The 21,342-nt window shown below is 33.6% G+C and overlaps 2 protein-coding genes across 2 annotated transcripts in view; one reads left to right on the forward strand and one right to left on the reverse strand.

Annotated features, from left to right (window-relative positions):
* LOC149417710 (coiled-coil domain-containing protein 174) overlaps positions 1-21,342 on the reverse strand; it is a 273,159-nt gene that overhangs the window by 134,139 nt on the left and 117,678 nt on the right. The window lies entirely within an intron of this gene.
* The window catches only part of LOC149417712 (uncharacterized), a 128,088-nt gene continuing 111,801 nt past the window's right edge, over positions 5,056-21,342 (forward strand). The window contains exon 1 of the mRNA XM_089640525.1: positions 5,056-5,195. The gene's annotated coding sequence lies outside the window, so the exon portion shown is untranslated. The remainder of the gene's footprint in view (positions 5,196-21,342) is intronic.

Consider the following 21,342-nt stretch of genomic DNA (forward strand, 5'->3'; position numbering starts at 1 on the left):
CATGACGGAAATGACTTTGCGAGCTAAAAACAGTCCAGCAGACCTAGAAATTCTATAGAAAAAAATCGAAGAATCCAAAGCTCACCGTTCGAGGTTTTTATTGTTTTAGAAGAATTTCTGCTTTAGAGTTATTTTCCGGCGAGTCTTTTTGTTCCATTGACTTGCGCGACGATGTTCAACCCCTCTACACGTTCAAACCATAGTTATCATTTCTATTAGATTCAATAACTTTACATATTTTAAAATATTATTTGATAATGTGAGCCTCACTGGGAGCTTTACCCGTGCTGGGGCCTCCATTTTACAATTTAATAATTTATCTACACTACATATATAAATAAAAATGTTTATTTTCATTTGTTCGTAATATCTTAAATCTCCGAAAGTTCTTCGCTGGTAATTTCAAAGATTGTTCTTATTTGTGCCTGGAGTGTTTAGAGAAAGGGTTTTAATGGTAGGAGAAGTCGGGGGCGTCCGAGGAATACTTAACTCAGTACCGGAATGAGATACAGAATTAAAGTTGATTTAATGTATTTTTATAACAGTAACATTGTGGTGAATGGTGGTACTAATTCGGAGATGCCCGAAAAACACATTGATAATAGTGAAGCATTTCGGAGTCTGCTATTACTCAATAAAAACAATAAAATAAAATAAAACTGAGATGAAATAAAATAATTGTAATATTTAATTATTGCAGACCATTTTTTTTATTTTTTATGTGACACCTCACAAGAGCGTCCCTGCCTGTGCAGTGTACAGACAGGGGAACTGTGTCACCACCCGGTTGGGCGGCGTTGTGAGGCGGAATAAGGTAGGGGCTGTAAATATATATACTAGCGATTCTAGCCCTAAAATTAGCTCTGCCGGAGAGCAGCGCCCCGGTAAGGTGTATCGAGTCTCCAATCCAGGCCGCTCGCAATCGCCGTCGAAAGTACATACATTGGTCGACATTTTTATTCTTGAGTATCGTCGAAGGTACATACTTACATACGCAAACGTCAAAAGTCATTCCAGTCGAACAACGAGTGGGTAGAACCATGTAATACACTTCACTGCTATTCATCAGGGTTGGTATCAAAACTACATTGCGAAATGCTAGTCCTTGCGAATGGATTTGATCTCATAAACCATTTTGAGTTTAAGACGTAATATTGATGCGGTTATTGAAAAAAAATTTAACAGAGAAAAAAGATAAATAACACAACGGAGGGTATATTATGATGCCGGGGGACTAGAAGCCCCGAGAGGTTTCAATATTACGTAATAAAGTACCCAACTTATCAATCCATTGTAAACAGAAAATCGAGAATGATTTATCCGGAGCGTCCTCGATACATCATGGGTATGGTACGAGTAGCTTGTCAAAATACTGAATATAAACAAACTTAAATAATATTCAACAAACTAGGTCAGGAAGAAAGAAATCAAAATGTTGATAGAGTAAAAAAACTTTGTATAAAATTGGTTAACGTTAAACAAACTATAACACAGATTTAATATTTCGGAAAGTGTTTAAACTGAGATGTGATTTGAGGTTTTTATGGCAAAAAATAACATCGTGATTTATTTTGAAGATATTAATATTTATATTATAGGTACTAGTGGATCCCCGAAATGTTTCGCTATTGCTATTGTCTTTCTTTAGCACCTTCGACTTCTTCACCATTCACAACTGTATACCACAATGTTTTTGTTAAAAAAACTATATTACATCGACTATTACGGTGCAGAGAGATATTGCGTCAAGAATTCATCGGACGTCCCGGACTTCTTAAACACTCCTGGCAGTAATAAAAATAAACTTAGAAATTTTCAGCGATATCTTTCGACTACTTTTCGAGTTTTGCGAGCACAAATATCCGCAGGCTGAATTTTGATATATTAAGATTGGAAATTAGTTAAAATTTACCGAATAATTTAATTCAACCATTTGGAATATATTTTATAATATAAGACGTTGTCCTGCCACAGACTGCTTTCTGTGTAATTAGTTAAAATTTGGGGTTGTATGTATTTTTTGACGTGAAATCTGAAGTAAAAATTTCGGTGAAAAACATTTTTTGTGCGTCCAAAATTATCCTATATTGTAACATATTTGCCAATGGATGGGTGATGAAAGGATTAATTGTATAAATTAATGATGGATCTTACGATTGTGACATTAATTGGTAATTACCAAATACAATAATCTAGTTATCTACGCACACGCACTGAACGCGTTCAAGATGGCACCAAACATACACATTCCGAAATTTCATTGAAATCGACTGTGCGCTTTCGGAGATTAGCGTTTACGAACACAGTGACATGTGATTTTTATAATTTAAGATTATGCCTTATTGCCCCTCTCCTTTTTTGCCAACATTTCGGGTAGCTTTGAGGCGTCCATCGTCAGAGCAAATGTGTAGATTGTAGTGAAGTGGGTGTTTTGATTGTAGTGTAGAAGTGATACCGCGTTGCCCGCACCAATTTTCCTAGGGCCGTAGGGAGTATAATAGTTAGTTGAATTAATTTAGTTTTCAGCGTTTAGTTTTGGTGTAGCCTTCAAGTACCAGATACCAAGAATTATTTAGCTAAGTCCCATTGTCTTTATTAATATTAATGGAGATTTAGTGGATTTCAATTGCATCCGTAACAAGGCGTGCTCGAAGCCTATTGGGTTTTCCCAGGACTTCAAGAACAAATCCAATGTAATGGCAATAATTGCCGATTTGTCAAGATGGCTGAGTTTGCACACTCGGAAGTGTTGTGATCTTTTTGTCTCCTTACTATCCATTCTGTCCATCATATGTACACCTTGTCCTATTCGGAGTTTATGAACTCCGTATGTCTCAAGAGGAAAATTGGTTTTTACATTCTTAATTCTTTCTATCATCACTGTGCTGATAGTTCTCTCCATAATATTGTGATTAAAGGATAAGAAAGCACATCGTTTTGATTCGTATTCAATGTTGTCTTCGTTTGGCGTAGATTGCTTTAACGGATTTACGTTTCAATTATTTTTGCACCCAAATACGAGTATATATTTTTAAAAGAGTAAAATATTCCCTGTTTACCTATAACCGTACCATATTTTGAAAACGCTATTACCATCATTATAAACCGAAGATGTTGTTTGTGGAATGGTGGAGGAAATAACCATCAGCGGAGCTGAGCCCTGACGCATTTGACAACTTGCGTCTTGGTCGTTAAAAATTAATAAAATTAATATAAAAAACGCAACATTTAAATAATAACCACAGTTGGTACATTGAACGCCCTTAAAAGGTTTCTAATTGAGGTACCTATCTACCGATAAGATAGGCATTAAAAATATTTCGAAACAGAGCTGGGTAACATCTTCAAAGGAACCATCCTGCCATATCTCATTTAATTAATTATTTATATTCTTCATAAAACGGCATGGACCAACATATTACGGAAAAGATTATATATTTGAGGTACATGTAAGTATTTTAAAAAAAAAATTTTTAGTACAATATATTTTTACATTTCAAACTTATCCAGTAATGTTGGCCTCACTGGGTGGTAGTATGGAGTGCTGAGTATAGAAGGTCATGGGGGCAGTTTTACTATTGTGACATGTGTCAGAAGATAGTTGCTGAACTGTCTGTAAGTGACGTTGAAAATGTCGATGGTCAATGCAGTTGAGTCGCTCTGTTGATTGGCGCGAGGACTGCTGATAAGCAGGAGTCCTCGCTTTCCGAGTATTCAAAAGTGCATGGGATCTCCCACGAGGCGTTGTTAGGAGCATATAAGTTAACCTCTAACATAGTATTACATACATTTCTTCCTAAAAAGTTGTCTTAATAAAACAAGCCCACTTATGTAAAAAAAAAAGTTGTATAAAAAACACGAATGGCCAAAAACGTTATGTTGGGCATTACTTTGTAGACATTTTAAAGTTTTCTTTACAAGTTAACGTAGGTGTTTTATCTTGAGAGTTCCCTGGAAATTCGAAAGACAAACTCCGTTTCTGAAATTAGGTCGTTTATGAAAATAATCAAAAAAAGAGTGGCAGCGCTCCAACGCTCTTTGAGGACTTCGCTAAAGAAAATGTCAATACTTAACACATCTTCAAACGTTTTTAAAATGGAACATTAGCTGAAATTATTAGAAGACGTCAAACAAAGGAATTATTATACAAGCTTAGAGAAGTTAAGATAAAAGAAGCTGATAACTAAGTAAACCTTTTGAGCAGTGTACAACTAAAGAATGACTGTTTTGAAGTGAACAATGATAAGCATTAATAATGATAATAGTTTAAGTCCATTGAATGTAAATATGTAAAAACGTTGAACGTAATCAATAGCAGTTTCATGTAGATTTTCCATCTCCATTTATTTCCTCACACCCAACTGTTTCTTGTTTAATACACGTTTCAATAACAAAACTAAAGTTAACCTTAACTAAAAAGCGTCGACAGACTTTGTCCCCTGTTTTTGCGTCGTGTGATATAAATCATTTCCTTTTTACTTAAATGGACGCTCCTTGCATGTTAATTGATGGAAATGTTCCTAAAGCTTCCATAAGAACTGATACACATACAAAAACCAAAGCTAAAATCTGCCAAATTGTCAAAAAATCTTACTCAAATTACGAGGCTGAAAATGTGTCAATTTGAAATACAAAGAACTCTTTCAGTAAATTGATTACTTCAGCAAATTTCTTAAGTCAAGACATGAAAATCATCTCCTGATTTCATATCCAGGCGCCAACAAAATATAACACTTAGTCAAAAGTGTCTTAACATGTTTTGTTCCGAATCAAGGATTCAATAGAAAAGAGATCCTTTGTGATACACTACCGTATTTATGAACTGTTTCCAAGCAGGGACATGGAAAATATCTCCTGAAAAGTTCAAGATATGAAAATAAACCAAGTTTTCAAACGAGAAAAGCATTCGTAGGAATAAAAACGCATGATTCTATATTATAAGAAGGTGCTTTTTTACTAGGTGGCGAAAATAAGTACAGTTTCCCGGTGGGGTCGGGGAAAACATCTCGTCGCTCGCATGTCCCCCTGGCATGCTCGGTCCACTCAGTATTGCCGTGTCCGTCCCCGAGTGAACACAACAGCGATTTTCCCGCGACAAATTATTCTGACAGTTACCCCCCGCGTGTTCTAAATTAAAAAAAAAATATATTTGGAATACGGATTGTGTGTGACTGGGATTTTCTTTTGACAGACAGGTATGCATTCATTTTATATGATTATGTTATGATTAAGAATAATTTAATGATAAACGTCATTAATTATATCTTCAAGATAAATTTCCTGTAAGAATTAAACATAAATATGCATTTTCGTATGCAATAAATTTCACAAAACCGATTTGATTGATTTAATTCAAACCTTTTTTTTAATTTATAAAAATTAAATAGATGTTTAATGCAAAATTTATTTCCAAAAACTTATGTGAGAATTTAAGAAAATTTCATCCTTCGAGAAAAAACTCTTTAATTAATAAAACAAATTCAGAACCAAGGCTATGTTAAAGTTGCGAGTTTTAATTAAACAAATATATTTAGTTCTAAGAGTTTCTACTTCAAATTTTGCTAAACATTTAACTTTTTTAATGTTTGATTGAGGGGAATCCATTTCGTAGGCAAGAAAAAAGTATTTTCGTATTCGACCGAGTCACAACTCTTCTGTTGTCTTACAAAGGAAGGGGCTTAATCTCGGATAATAAATCATAATAAAACGTCTACGGAAAGAAGCGACTTTTCAAACGGATACGAAACATCCCCTATTTTAAGTCGTAAAGTTTTCTTCATACATTTTCCAAGCAGAAACAATAATCGGGCCACGTGACAAACTGCCTAACTTTTCCGATGAACGATAGGGGAAGGGTAGCTGAAATACAACCCCCGACCACTCGAAATGTTAAACATGGCTAAAAATATCTACTTTTCCCCGTCGTTAAACACCCTTATTTTGAAGATATCTGATACCTGCCTTACGTTCTTTCAAAAGCCACTTGACTGCAGAAATACTTCTCTTTCAAATTATCCAAAAACAAACTGATTTTGGTTGTAGGCATTTTTTTTGTTGGAACCCAATAAAATTCCTTTGATCTTGCACATTCCTTATCGCAAAGGAAAACAGACAGTATGAAAATAAAACAAGGGTTCTATCAAAATTAAAATAACTCTCAAAAATGAACATTCTTCTTTCTCCATCATTTATTAAGTTCCCATAGGGAGAGTTTGATGTGTGAGTGGGATACAGAATACATACGAAAAACGCTTTTACTCTCTCTTCTGCGTACCCACACGTTATTCCGGTAATCACGAACAATACAGAAAACTAGTGAAGAGCTTTTTGCGCTATAATCTGGAAGACACATGGGTTAACTTAACGTTAGTAGGTACTGTTAACACATTCAAGGCAAAACATGCTATTAAAACGAACATCCGCTTCTTACAACAATGCGATTTTTAACGTGAAATTCTGCAAAAACTATGTAGGTTCTTCACTCATTTGTTATGGAATATCGCCGGCGATAATGGTGCTTCCGGCATGGGAGCTACTTTCCTTGCAATATTATATTCTGGGTAGGGAGGGGGGATGCTAAGGAAAATAAACTTCCCGCTTTGGGAAAATTCACTTTGAAGGCATCGCTTTAGGTAAAGGGAAGGGTTTTTAAAGCTTGCCAACTTGTAATATACAAATTGCACTGCAAGGAGCTATCAAGATTCTTCAAAATACTAATTATACCGTTTAAAGTTCCGTACAAGCTACAAGCAAATCGTTTTGAATAGGACACTTTCCAATGTATTCGTGAACACCGATACTATTAATTAGTTTGGAACTTCAATAAAATTACCATACACCCGAGTTCACCAAAAGCTCACATTTGCATAGCTTTATTGAGGCTTTTCTGAAAAGTTTGTCTAGTACCCAAAGAAATTTTGTTTACAGTTTTTATGAAGACGGATCCTTACATCCCTTGGTTTAAGAGTCATTTTTAAATGTTTATCAGAGGTCTGAAGTTGATTGAAATGTTTATCATAACCAGCCATTTATTTTAATTTCGCTCACTTGTTCCTACCTAGAAATCAGTTAACGAGTGATAAAACGTGATGTCATTCGATGGCATCTTTGCCAAGTCATAATATTTAGAGAAAAGCAAACACCTACTGCAATTCACGAACAAATAGTTAAGATCAAATAAAATTTAAAAAAACAACAAGTACTAAATACGGGTTTATTTGATTCAACGTGGATAAGTTTTTCATTCTCTTTCAAACATATTTAATTAATTTCATAATCAAGAAAGATAGAACAAGAAACATTTTCACGTTAAAACCTTGAAATCTTAGGATAAGCTGGTAATTAATTGCAAGTTTTTCGCTACAATTGACCCTCACACAATAGGTAGGTACTTGATAAAAGTTGATAAAATTTTGAAATTATTTAAGATTATCACAAAAATAAGAACGTCATAATACGTGCAGTAACTGAGATGAAACAAATGACACGATTTAATGGAAATAAGTTACCTTGATCTACTTACTCTGTAACGAGTCTTCTTTTGACGAGATTCGGAAACATTTGAGTCAAGGAATTCAATTAATAAACTTGAAGGTTTAAAACTGGAAATCATTTTCAATTTTTCGAAATGTGTAAAAAAAAATAAAAAACAAGAAGAACAATGTGATCTCAAGAGCTACTTTATGTATATTTATCTATTTTACAAAACAAAAAGGTTATCTTTCAATTTTCTACGTGACTTATTCTAGAATTCGCGTCTCCTATTTTCCATTATGTATTGTGTTTCTTTTTTTTCCTTTATCAACACTGTCGAGGAAAAGAGAAATCAATTTAATCCGTCCGGGATAGATATAGATTATTTGTTTTCGTCACGCGAAGTTTAAGATCTATAACCCGCAGTACCTGCAAGCTGCGCCCTGGACAAATCATATAATGCATATTTAATAGATACGTTATATTATGTGACTTTCCTTTGAATTATTTCCCACGACTGGAGGAAAATAAATATGTTCTTAGAAAAGCAATTTGCGGTAAGTAATGTTACGTACCTACCCATAAGAAGTAAAACTCACTTTGTATCAATCACCTTTAAAATAATAAAAAGAACCTACACTAACACGGCTAGGAAGGAGCAACGCACAGGAGACTTAACTACCCATTTGGGGACTAGGGGGAATGTTGTTAAGTTTAAAATTTATTTACTTGGACACTACACTTTACTACAAGTTAAATGGCTTTAAATTAAATTACACATAGTTAATATACCTATTACGGATCTTCAAAATGTCTTGTTAATTTTGTAAGTGTGAGTATAACGATAAGAGTGGAGGAGTTTTTTTAAATATTTTTTTTTGTTTTGTTTAAATCAATAAAAACACGAAGCTCACGAATTGCAACGGAATATTAATAAAAGTTTTGAAAATTAATTGCAAATAGTTTTAAAAAAAATTACCGTGCCAAAAATTTTTATAAATTAGTTTAATACATTTGAAAAGAATCATGAAAATTTCCAGGTTCAGCAATTTTTCGTAATGGGTAATGTAGTGATTGTGTGAGTGATCGGTGAGTTATTTGCTGCATTGGTGTTGTTGGCTTTTACGTGAAAAGCCTAGTATGCCTTGTACGCCTCATTAGAACATTTAAACTAATGACAGATAACAATAGATCTGAAAATGTACGACTTTTTTGTAAAATCAACATATTATTTGTAGTTTTTTTCTATTTTTTGAGTAATCATTAGTATTTCTAGAGTCTTAGCACTTTTGAAAACTTTACTTATTCTTAAGAGAAAACCTAGCATCTTGAAAGATTTTGGCAAAATTTGTTCGATATGCTTATCAAAAATTGATTTACTGTCTAAGTAGACATATATTGTAGAAGTTTATTTTTCAAGTTGGAATGATGGATAATTTTATTTTTATTTCTGGTGTTTTAATTGTAGAATAAGTTGGGGAATACATAGCAAGTAAACCAAATAATTGAAGACAAGACCGAGTGGTTTGGCGGTCCATCCTCTCTTTCTAGTCTTGCGGGGAAAATGCGAGATGGTTAGTTATTTACTTACTTACTTACTTACGTTACTGATCTGCCTATTAAGTTCTGACCTCGAAATTGGCTAAAACCATTTCGAGTACCTACCCAACGTCTGGTGTTTCATAATGTTTCATCTGAAAGTATTAATTGGTTTTAAAATGTAAAAATGAATATGATAAAACGCACGCCGGGTGCGAACCCGCGAGATCAGGGAAAGAAGCGAAAGAACTCACCGCTCAGTCACAAACCATCTTGCCAGTAGTTTGATAGGTATTACGGAAATGGAGAAATCTGACGTAGAGAATATCGGGAAATTAATTTAAAACCTAATTACTAGCCACCCAAGATGTTTTATTTCAAATTGATTTCCTTGTTTACGTCATAATTAATAAGTACCGAATGAATTGCCGAAGCCATATAATACTGCAGCGAACGAAATGAACAAACGAAAATTGGCATTTCCACCCCACCAATGATTACGGGGAGTTCGTACGAATTAATTGATTTACCGACCAATTTCCATTTTGCCAAGCCACCGTGTGAATTCGAATGCAGCCGGGATGGATTCAAGTTTTAATTAAAACCAAACAAATAACACGACAAAGGAGAATTGAGTATTCAATACGCCACCGAAACTGATACTGGTGATGACATAAATATATTATTTCACTAACTGTTGGGATACTGCTCTGTACTTACTGTTAAAACTAATGTAAAATATCTAGGTGTAATTATAGATAGTAACATAAAGTGGAAATTACAAATCAATGCAATAGTAGAAAGATTAAGAAAATTATTGTACATTTTTCTTAGAATACGAAACATACTAAATTTTAAATTATTAAGAACCATATATTTTTCACTAATTCAATCAGTATTACAATACGGAATTGTTGGTTGGGGTGGAGCATTCAAAACTTCTCTCTTACCTTTAGAAATCATCCAAAGAATATTAGTAAAAATAATTTTGAAAAAACCGTATGATTACCCCACAATTAGATTATTTCAAGAATTTAAAGTCCCTTCACTTCATATTATTTATAAAAAAATAACTCTTTTTCAAATACATAAAGATTGTTTCAACATTGACAACTTAATAACTTTTTCGAACAGCAATAGACAAAGTATTCTTGGCTCTATAACTATCCCGCGCTGTAACACCACCACAGCCCAACAATTTTATAAATATTTTGGTGTCAAATGGTTTAACCAATTACCTCTTAACTTAAGATTGGAAATGAATTATAAAAAATTCAAAAGCTCAATAAAAGCACTATATCAATAGCATATTAAAATCGTTTATACTTAAAAAGACAATATAATCTCTCAATTATTATTATATTGAAATCCTTTTCTCTTATTTCTTATTCTTATCTCTTTCTTTCTTTTACATCCTTTTCTCTTTTCTATTTGATAAAATTTTGTTACATATAAAATTTTTATTTTGTTATATTAAAAAATAAAAATTCTTTTCATTATCATTACACTCTCTGAAAAAATATGTTAAATTACTATTTACACGCGTTTCTCCGCCTTTTTAACACGAGCATTTGCTCTAAAAAAAGGTGTATCACGATGTACTGTAATAAAAAGAAAATAATCTTAATGTAATGTAATAACATGTAATTGTAAATTTAATATTAAATAAAAATTAAATATTATAAAAAAAAAAAAATTCACACCAAGATTGTTTATAACTGTGGAATCAATTCAGTACATAGTTACTAAACGAGCTACAAATTGTGAAACTACGACATGGCAATAATTTCATAATTTAAAAAATTATTAAATAAGTTAAGTTTTATAAAATCATGTTACCTGTATCTTTTTATTTTAAACTTGTTTGTATTGTAGTTTGTCGATTGTTATTTTGTTTGGTGTTTTCACTTATATATTTGATGTCCGTTTCACGCATAGAAGTTTTGACATGTTCTGCAAATGGACAAAAAAGAGAATGTATGACGAGTAAGTGATTGACGATATGGCATAATCAAATACTCGAGTCGGGTTATGTAAAGAGTAAAGAGTGTGTTCAACAGAAGAGTATGATATAAAATGAAGTAAGAAGGTGTTATATGGCGGTATATCCGCTTTGCCTACTCTGCGGTGAAATTGCGTGACAGTTCGTAGTCTGAATTACATGAATTTGGTGTTTGTCGTTGTAATTGTTTACAATGTCCTTTACCAAGATTTGGCTAAAAATTATTTATTACTTTAAACTAGCGTAGATCCGTGAAAATATCACGGGATATTATAATTGCGGGACTTGTGAAGCTGAAAGTAATTTTTTTATAAAATATTTACCTCAGTATTACATTTTACATTGCCTGTCAAAAACAAATGTTGCCAATTTTCTTTATAATAAAATTAGCTGTCAAAAATTTAACCAATAAAAATTCATTTTTAAACATAGAAATATTAACAAAATTAAAATAAATTTCTAACCATAGGTAGGTACCTACATTATCGCTAGTCTGAATTCACAAGATCCAATTTAGAAAATTTCAAAGGAAATTTGAGTTACGAGTTATGAGTTATTACGCAGGAATGTTTTACGCCACGCACAAAATCACAGTCACAGAAATTATTATTTTAAATGGGATTTATTTTTAAACACGCTTTATTTTTGAGGCAGCCAAATAATTTCGAAGAGCGATTATCGATAAGGCCAAAATTTGTCCGGAATTTAAATTCTGACCGAAGTTATGACGTTATGATAATCTACTCGACCCTTTCCTTGAAACCTTTCGATAGGCTGAAAAAAACCCTCCAACAGACAACAACTCAACAGCTCTTAAAGGAAAAACAATTTTATATGAAGGATTCGTAGTTATTTTACGTGGATTCAATGTGTGGCCAATGATACACAAGGGATAGATTTTAAAGGAAATAAACTATCAACATTTCACTCAGAAAATAAAGAATATCTCATTTTTTATCAACAAAAACATATTATAATTATTCAAAGTGCAAGAAATCATTATTTTACTGAGCATTTATACGGCATTAAATTGGATATGCTGATTGTATTTTAAGCGCCCTTAAAATAGAGTATTTCACAAAAATCAATAAATTGTTATTTTCTAAGCCAAATGATAATTAGTTATGTCAGAAAATTATTACCGTACACAAGAAGAAAAAGCACAGTAAAAAAATATTTATTTTGAGAAACTATTTTCAATAAAATTTTTGATACATTTTATTGAAAATAAATAGATATTTGATAATTTCATTCGAATTGGTGCTATTGTACACTATAACAATAGCGTATATATCCTATTGTATACTGTAACGATAGCGTATATATCCTATTGTATACTGTAACGATAGCGTATAGATCCTATTGTATACTGTAACAATAGCGTATAGATTATATTGTATACTATAACAATAGCGTATATAATATATATGCTATTGTTGTTGATATTATCAAAGAAAAACCACATTAATGTGGTAACCGTACCAAGGATAGGCACGTACTTTGAATTATTAACTTAAAACAAAGAAATGTGCCATTTTAATTCTGTGCTGAAATCGTAATGGAGAGTGGGTTTTAATACGTGCTCGAATTGTACAGTGATCATCACAGACAATCAATTATTGCCACCACATGAGGGGGTGGAGGCACTTATGATCTCCCGGCCGCGATAAGGGTTAAATGATGTGTAGAAATCAGAATGAAAAAAAATACATTGTATTTACAGTAATTACTTAACACGCACATCACTAATTTTACTCGTGCACTGAAAATAAATTTGGATGAGATTTGTTACTCTCTATTTGATATGAAAACAAACTGTTATCAGCAATTTACATAAGACTCTTCGACTCCAAGCTCCCAAAAATTGATTGAACGTTCAATAATGCATGGTAGATACTTTCAGTATAGCCCTGGTAAAAGTCTACCATTTAGAATCGAAACGTTGCTTGAAATTACTCCAGTCATGTTTGGTGACCAGACCTGAACAGCCAGTAACATCCCCAATTTCCTCTACCTTCCCCTCCCCACTACCTTCAGCCCCACAACATACCCCAATACATTGGGGATGCTACAGTCTCACTGGCTACAGACGGTTGGGAGCATTTGGGAGCCTTGTGCGTTTCTTATATAAAAAATGGTTTGGCGAAATTTAATCAATTACACTAAAAGTTAGGGAAAATTGACCCTACTTAGGTCACACGAGAAACGCCCACGACACATTTCAGTCGGTTTGTCCAGTAAGTAGTGTTACATACGATTATATTAGTTGTCGATGTTATTGTGTGCAAAAAAATAACAGAACCAATCGTAAACACCGGCGACTTTATATATAACATTCAAAGGAAAAAGGCAATTTTCATAACAAAGTATGTTTTTCAATAAGCATTCAAATATTTTTCCTCACTTCAAAATATCTTGAAATAAAATTTCAAACAACGTCAGCAAAAAAAAAACATTTTACTAAAATAACATCCATACATACATACATGCATGTATGGGTGCTCATATTAAATAATATATTCTCGCACAAAGAATAATGTGTTCTTTATCTTCCAAAGAAACCTGTCGATATGGCATCCATCAAACGCAGGAAACTCCAACAAAAACACATTTTCCCTACAATTTAATCTAGCTATTCTCCCAAGTGTAAGATTATCAATATAAATTTGTTTGTTTTCTGACGTGGCCAACTATCTATCTATCTTGATCCTTGGTAAATTCACTTCGCCCCTGTGGGAGCCTTCCCAAACTTTGTTATATACGTCTGCGGGTTTTCTCAGGTTTTCACATTGGAAATTTACACACGACTGCATATCAATACACGAAGGAATCGACGGGGCATTTAGGACTATGTGTTCATTTTCTTCTGAAGCAGCCGCACTCAAAAGTTCTCACCTGAAATCTCGAAAGCTGAAGGCTACTTATATATTTTATGTTTTAGTGTGTCTAAGAGTAACAATACAAGCAATACAAATATAAAAATCTAAAATCTAAGTGGGTTTGTATTGCTTCGGGAGTCTTTGTTCCGTAGGAAAGTCACAAATAGTCATGGGTATTTAAGACTGATTTGTATTAGAGCAGAAACAAATGTCAAACTGTCAACAAATTTGGAATGATTTTTTTTCCAGAATTATTTTTTCAAAACAAGTAATTTTAGCTAGCAACTTTTTTTACATCATAAGTTATGGAGCACTGAAATATGTAGCTATTTAACTGCTAAAATATAAGATAAGATGCCACAATTCATATAGTAATGTGCAAAGTCTCAAGTCGGATATCAATTAATAAAGTAATGTGCAACAGTATCACGTCAAATATCTAGGCTTTCTGAATTTTCAAAAAGAAATTATCACAGGCTATTTTGAAAACATAATGCTCAACGATCTGAACTAACGCTTTTTCTTCGTAGGAAATGAAAGGAAACTGACACATTCATGGGAAATGCGAAGAAGTTACCTTTTAATAATTTTAAAATAGAAACAGAAATTATTTCTTTACATTATTTTAATAATAAAAGTCCGCAACGAGTCAGGCATCCGACAGTTTCAATAATTTTAATTCTTTAATCAAGTAGTTGTTATTTAAAGTTTCTATTAAAATTAAACACTTTTTCTATTAACTTAAAATTCGTCAATTCCATTGAAAAAAATCAGCTTAAATTTCATAATAACTAATCAACTAATGTCTTTTCACAAAGAAAAATTGTGTGCTTATAAAAATATTAAGGTTTGAAGAACTTCAATCCCGTTTTATTAAAAAAAATAATGAAAACATTTGTTTATCTCATGTTTATTTCTTTTTTAAGTGTGTTTCTGCGGAATTCAGGCGAGGTAATTTACATTTCCTCGGCTTCATTTGAATTTTGAATAATATGCCGAAATTATTTTTTAGGTTCAAAAGATAGCATTGAAATACTCTGTGCAAAAATACACTCAGTTCCCTTTGACGAGTAGCAAAAACGCTTCCCCCGCAAGTAGCCCCATAAAAAGAGGAAAACCAAAAAAATATTATCTAGAACGGACGCAATATACCGACAAAATTAGGAGCCGCAGACGTGAGACGGTACGGGCCACGCCACTTTTCAAAGTTTTATTAAAAATTCTAAATAAATATATTTGAAAAACTAAACAAACTTGGGGAAAGAACCGTGTATACGGCAAATGTGAAAATATTGCATGAAACTTTCATATTAATATTTTTAATTGAATTCGAAATGACGAAATCCTGTGGCACAACGGTAAGCTCTTTGCCAAAAATGCCGCTAAACCCAGAAGTCAAACGATTTATGTAATTGGGGGAGAAAAAAAAATTTACATCTACCTATTCACACAAATTCAATAATTTAAAATGGGATATATATTTGCTACTCGTTCCAGAATGGAAGAATATTCCACCTCAAAACATCGTCTAGATGAGACACAACCATTCCGAATAGAAAGTTGCTTGAAATGACTTCATCTATGTTCAGTGAACCAGACATGAATATCCGCTTACTTTCCAACCTTCCCCCCCCCCACTTCATTCAAAACCTCCCAATCAGGAAACCCACAGACAGAGGCGATTGAGGCTATGGCGCGACGATCAGTTACAACATTTTTTTAGTAAGTCCTGTTATAAATCGACCGTTTTGCATTTCAACTGTCTGTAAATTTGTTTGTACGTTCTTTTTCAAGGGGCTGGCCGTTTAATGGTAAATATCATTTTTTCAAATGTAAAATCGTCATGTTTATTTGGACTTTCTCAATCACATTTTTTAAAATTATATTATGGTACCTACCTGCCAAAGAAAGTTGAAAAGGAGTTTCCATTGAGACGTTTTGAGACTTTGGACAAATTCTATAATTCCTGAGATAAGACTGAATGTGATAGAAATGTGATCCCCGGGCGAATGTATGGTAAAACCATGTATTATCGTGTAAGAAATGTGGTGATCTGCAAAGAATGCAAAGCTAATGTAAGCGTAATAAGTAATAGTAAGAACGCTTAGATGGTTTGGACATGTAGAGCGAATGAACGAAGAAAAGAGTGTAAGGAGAATATATGATACAAATGTGAAAGGTAGCAGGAGTCGGGGATACCTGAGGAAGGCGTGGCATCATCAAGTGAATCAGATACTTGAGCCGGACCGTGTCGAAAGTCAGAATAATAGGAGAGTTTCTATAAGACAATGTATGAATGTGAATGTGGCAAGAAGTGTGTGGCAAGACCGAGTTGTTTGGCGGTTCTTCCTATCTGCCTACCGTTGCGGAGAAACGGCGTAATGGTTAGTCACTTACTTACTTACGTTAGTTAGAAACTTATTTTTTGAATGCGAGGTCTGCTTTTCACGGAACAATTAGTATATTGTGAATAAACAAATATACGATTGAATTAAACAGCCAATGTTATGCAACATGGTATTCTGTAACATTAACAGAATACCAGTATCGTTAAAAACAACATGTGTGAAATGATAACATTAAACATATTTCTTATACCGACCAATCACAATTCAAGACAATCCCTGTATGAACACATCTGTCTATTTTCTTTTTTTTAATATTTATTCACAAAAAAGGTAATTTTATATACAATGTAGTAATTATTTCATAAAATGTTAAATATAAGATTTACCACCATAATAAAGCTAGGCATGTGTCATTTTGGTCTGGTGCTTTGTTTTGACGCGTCATCGAGGTGATTTTCCACAAGATCCAAAAGGGGCCAAACAAATAATTCATGGATACCTGTGAAAATCCCCGGAAGCCTTATTCAATGAAAGAAATTGTACTAAAATAACTTTTTAAAAGTTATTATTATTTTTAAAAGTTAGATCCTTCAAAACGTTTTAACGCGAGGTGCTATCAAATCAAAGTTGGAACATTCAACAAGCATTCATTATTAGTTAAGCGAAAACTTCTCTGAAATAAAAACAGGCGACAGATTGAAGATAAATCTCAAATGCATGTGAACGCCAAGACTTACTGGAAATTGTAGACTAATTGAAAGGAGGGGAAAGGTAAGAACAGAGATAAATAAAGGCACGACATACAAAACGAATTACTTAGTATCTTTGATCGCTTTTCCAATTCAAAATTTAAATCCGAGCTTAATAAATATAATAGCGGTGGTTAGCCAAAAGCGCTAATTACAAGACAGTGACCAGACCCTAATGTTTATAGTGTATCTGCACGGCCGCCGCAATTGCCAGCTAACAGAGTGGCCAATTATAAAGTTGTAATTGCCCAAAAGCTGATGTGAATTTAGGAAATAAGTAAATTGTAATGCGTAGGATTCGGTGAATACTAATACTCGTATCAGGGTGGCCTTGTTTCTAATTATTTTCAAATTCAAGTTTAAAAAAATAAATTCTCAGCTCTTCACTGAAGTTTTAGAAAATATTCGGTTACGACATTGCAAAACTAGCGCATACCCGTCAATAATACGTGTAGGATTTGTGAAGCTTCGTGACAGCGGTTAGCTGTTTGGCGGAAACAAATAATAAAAACATTAAATTCATGGGAATCTTTACAAAAAATACTTAAAAATGTAAAATAAATTTAAATATTATATATCTGCACCTCGTTACAAAATTAAAGATAAACAGGGTGTCCGGGGGTAAATTGCGATAACTTCGTTAGGTGATTATACTTTATGGTAGAAGTAAAAAAGAAAAAAAAAAAATTCCCATACAAACGATTCATCTTTTTTACCTAAAATCTACCTTAAAACGTTGGAATTTCTAAAAAAAGTTGTTGAATTATGTACCATCAGAAGATATAATCACATTTTAAAGGGACCACTCTTTCACTCTTCAGACTCGAAAATCGTTGCTTCACATAACTTAGTACTCGAAGAAAGCATTCTGTGACTTGTCATCAGTACAATATATATACACACAAATTTATTTGAAACCACTTTATTTGAAATTGTATTCTTAGTAAAGCAGTAAAATAAAGTGGTTTCAAACAAATGTATGTGTTTATATTGAAATAATTTTGTTTGGCACCCAACTCATCACACATCCTCCTCGGTCACTTTTTGCAGCCTTAAAATATTCCCCAAAAATAATTTCATAGACCCACTGGTTTGATACCACATAAAAAGTTAAAACAACGTTGATCCTGTTTATATTCCAATAAAATAAATAATTAAGCTCATAATCAGGAGAAATATTTAATATAACAAATGGAGATTTTTTGAAGAAATCGTAAATATCGTTATTCCAATTATTAACTGATACAAATGGGACAAAATAATATCAAAATAGAAGTGCCCGATCAACCTAATGATATTATTACGGACAATGAAACTCCATGAAAAGTCCCGATCTTCCGGGTCAGAGGCCACCCTGTTTATACACGAAATTGGGTACTTATATGGTTTAACTTCAGGCTCCAAGAAAATAATAATTTCAGATTTAACCGCAGATAATAAAGAAAAAAATAAATTAAATGATTATGTGAGGTTTCCTCGATTGCCTCGGATCGATGGACCAAATAATGTGCGGTTTCACAGAGGCTTGGATGCTGTGATCGTTAATCACTAACTTCCTTTCTCGTAGGAGAATTCTTAACAACTCTGATTGATTTTCCCCTTTTTATGAGATTCCGCATGATAGCTTTAACTTCTCGGATCTAGTAGGACTACTGCATCCCATTTGAATGTCGCGAGGCAGAAGGAAGCGAGCCAGGAAAAGTTGAGACGGATTTAAAAGTCTGAAAAGTACCTAGCAATTTGTATGTGATCATCGATATAAATCTAATAAAGATTTGGAATCTGATTGGTGGTCTCTGACCTGAGCGATACAGACTATAATCCTCTATGGAACGAGGAGGAAGTTAGCATGTTTTAAGTTCAGTTCGCGATGTGGAATTAGATTAGGTAACGATTATGTTATACCAACCATTGTTTGCACATGGATCATCACTAGTGCACCGCAGAGTGCACAGTGGGAGAAGGAGATTATAGAAACCCACACCTGTCATTACAGTCCTGACCTAGATTAAAGGTCCCACACACTTATACTAAATATTCCACAACAGGGGGGTTCCACGACCGTCATTCATTTAAGGTTTTAAGTGAATACCACACCAAAGCCCAACATTCCATTCACATCCGTATTGCTCTGGTGAAAGGACATTATTCAGAATCGAAAAGTTGCTTGAAATGGCTTCCGTCGTGTTACTATCGGTACTAACCCACCTTCCTCTTTCCCGCATTTCCTTACCTTCACCCGCGACTTCTACTGTTGGCAGCAACTCTTGTGTGGTATTCACATAAATTGAAGAAATATTGTGAATTAGAAGAAAGGAAGAGGAAGTGCCGGGCTGTTCAGATTAGTTTATTGAAAATAGCTTCAAACACCAATTCAAACAATGTTTCAATTCTCAATACTTGTCAGAGATTGTTTCATTCTAATAATACATTGCTATGATTATTTCGATGGCCTAGCGTACACGTGTACAATATGAAAATAAAATTTTTAAGAATATTTCAAGTTATAACTGCATGTAAAGCATCAAAATTAATGTGAATGTAACTATCTAACGAAGCTTCTATTTACAAAGTAAGTAATCTTGCTAAATGATTTCCAAAACACGTAATTATTTTTACTTACAACTGTACTTAACACATTTGTGCAGTGGACCATTGACTTACAGTAGGCATGTACGAAAAAACAACACTGAATAGTAAACGGTTTACTGTAAAAATTTGCCACAAAAAACTGTACACTGATGTAAAAAATACGAATGGAAAAAAAGTTTGAGTAAACTATATATATTTAACTAAAAAAATATTTTTTCGAAGCATGGTGTTGGTCGTTTGTTTAAACCCATGTGCATGTCATTTCCTCAAACTTTGATTAAAAACAAGAATAATTTTCATGGAAAAATTCACTAGCAAGATAAGTTTCATAAAGCGTCGAGATGAAAACTCTAACGAGGCATGAGAATGGGTAGTCCAGACGCTCTCAAGTTAGATTGTGCAAAATAAAAGTTTAAAACTTGCAGCTGAGTACTGCTGGAGAGCTCAAGACAAGGTCTAGAATACTTAAGGGAAGTTTCCCTTACCTTTTTAATCTCAGATAACATAACCGGTCATGTGAATATCAATGAAGCGAAAAGTTCTCGCTGGGAACTTGTGTCATCAAACTCACAAGAAAAACAGTCTTAAATTAGAAGAACGGGTGGGCCTATCATAAACCTCTGTCGGAATATAAGTAGATTAGGAACATGGCAAACAAAATATTGTACTATTTTGTATTTTTAAAATTTGAGTGAGAAGCCAATTTATTTGAACCGTCATTTTTCTTTTTTTTCTGAGATTTAGTTTAGGCGCAAACGAGCAACTTTGATTGCGGGCAGTTGCGTCGCTGCATCGAGATACATTGCGGTTTATGGAGCTGTGCACACGAGGCGACCCGACACCAGAGAGTTTTATTTTAAACTTGTACGGATTTTGAAATATTCGCCAACTGTCCCCGCTTGAATGAGTAAATTGCGAAATAACACAAACTAATCAAATAAAGTTCACTTGCGCACGCCAGGATTTGAACCCGCGACCTCTGGCTTGCCGGTCGAGAGCCTAACCCCGGAGACTTCGACCACGTCGTTATCCAAATATTTGCCTAATCGAGGTATAAATTTCCAATACAAAACTGTGTTTACGAAATTCAAATGGGATGGAGAACCAACAATGAAATCTCTAAATTCTAAGTTATGTCATAAAGGGTATATATTATCTATGTAGACTTATGGTAGCTATTAATTTTAATAATTAAGCCAAGTTTGTTGTTTCTAAGGTAGTTACAGACCCTCCTCCACAGCCATGAGAAGGCAAATGGGGAATGAAATAGTAAGGAATAAATTAAACCCAGTCGTTGACATCTTTGATTCCCTAAATATGTAAGTATATTAGTTTTCAGAGCCCTTAATCCAGGTTTAAGTAGTGGCTTAACCAGAAGGGCAAAGCCAAACTATTCTAGGGTCGATCTCCCCGTTATGACGGCATCACATCAACATTCAACTCTGTGCTAATTAAACTTGTAGATCCAGTTTAACTCTGCGTTCTATACAAAACTCTATCGGCTATTCCAAAGGAAAGGTGTGCGATTTGTAAGCCCAAAATGAACTGGAGAAAATAAGTACAGAGGCTGTGGGGGAGAAAGTGGGTCTGCAATGGACCGAGGCCAATGATGTAGAGCAAAATAAGGACATTCAATTATAATAAACCTTATTGTAATATTTAATCACTGACGAAGATAATGTCAACAACTCTCTGTAAAATATGAAACAGAGAGACACAGAAAATAAAATATTGCAATGTTATATAAGCTTCAATAAGTT

This window comes from Hesperophylax consimilis, chromosome 15 (assembly GCF_061612785.1).
Source record: "Hesperophylax consimilis isolate HC1 chromosome 15, BYU_Hcon_1.0, whole genome shotgun sequence".
NCBI classification, from domain to species: Eukaryota; Metazoa; Arthropoda; class Insecta; order Trichoptera; family Limnephilidae; genus Hesperophylax; species Hesperophylax consimilis.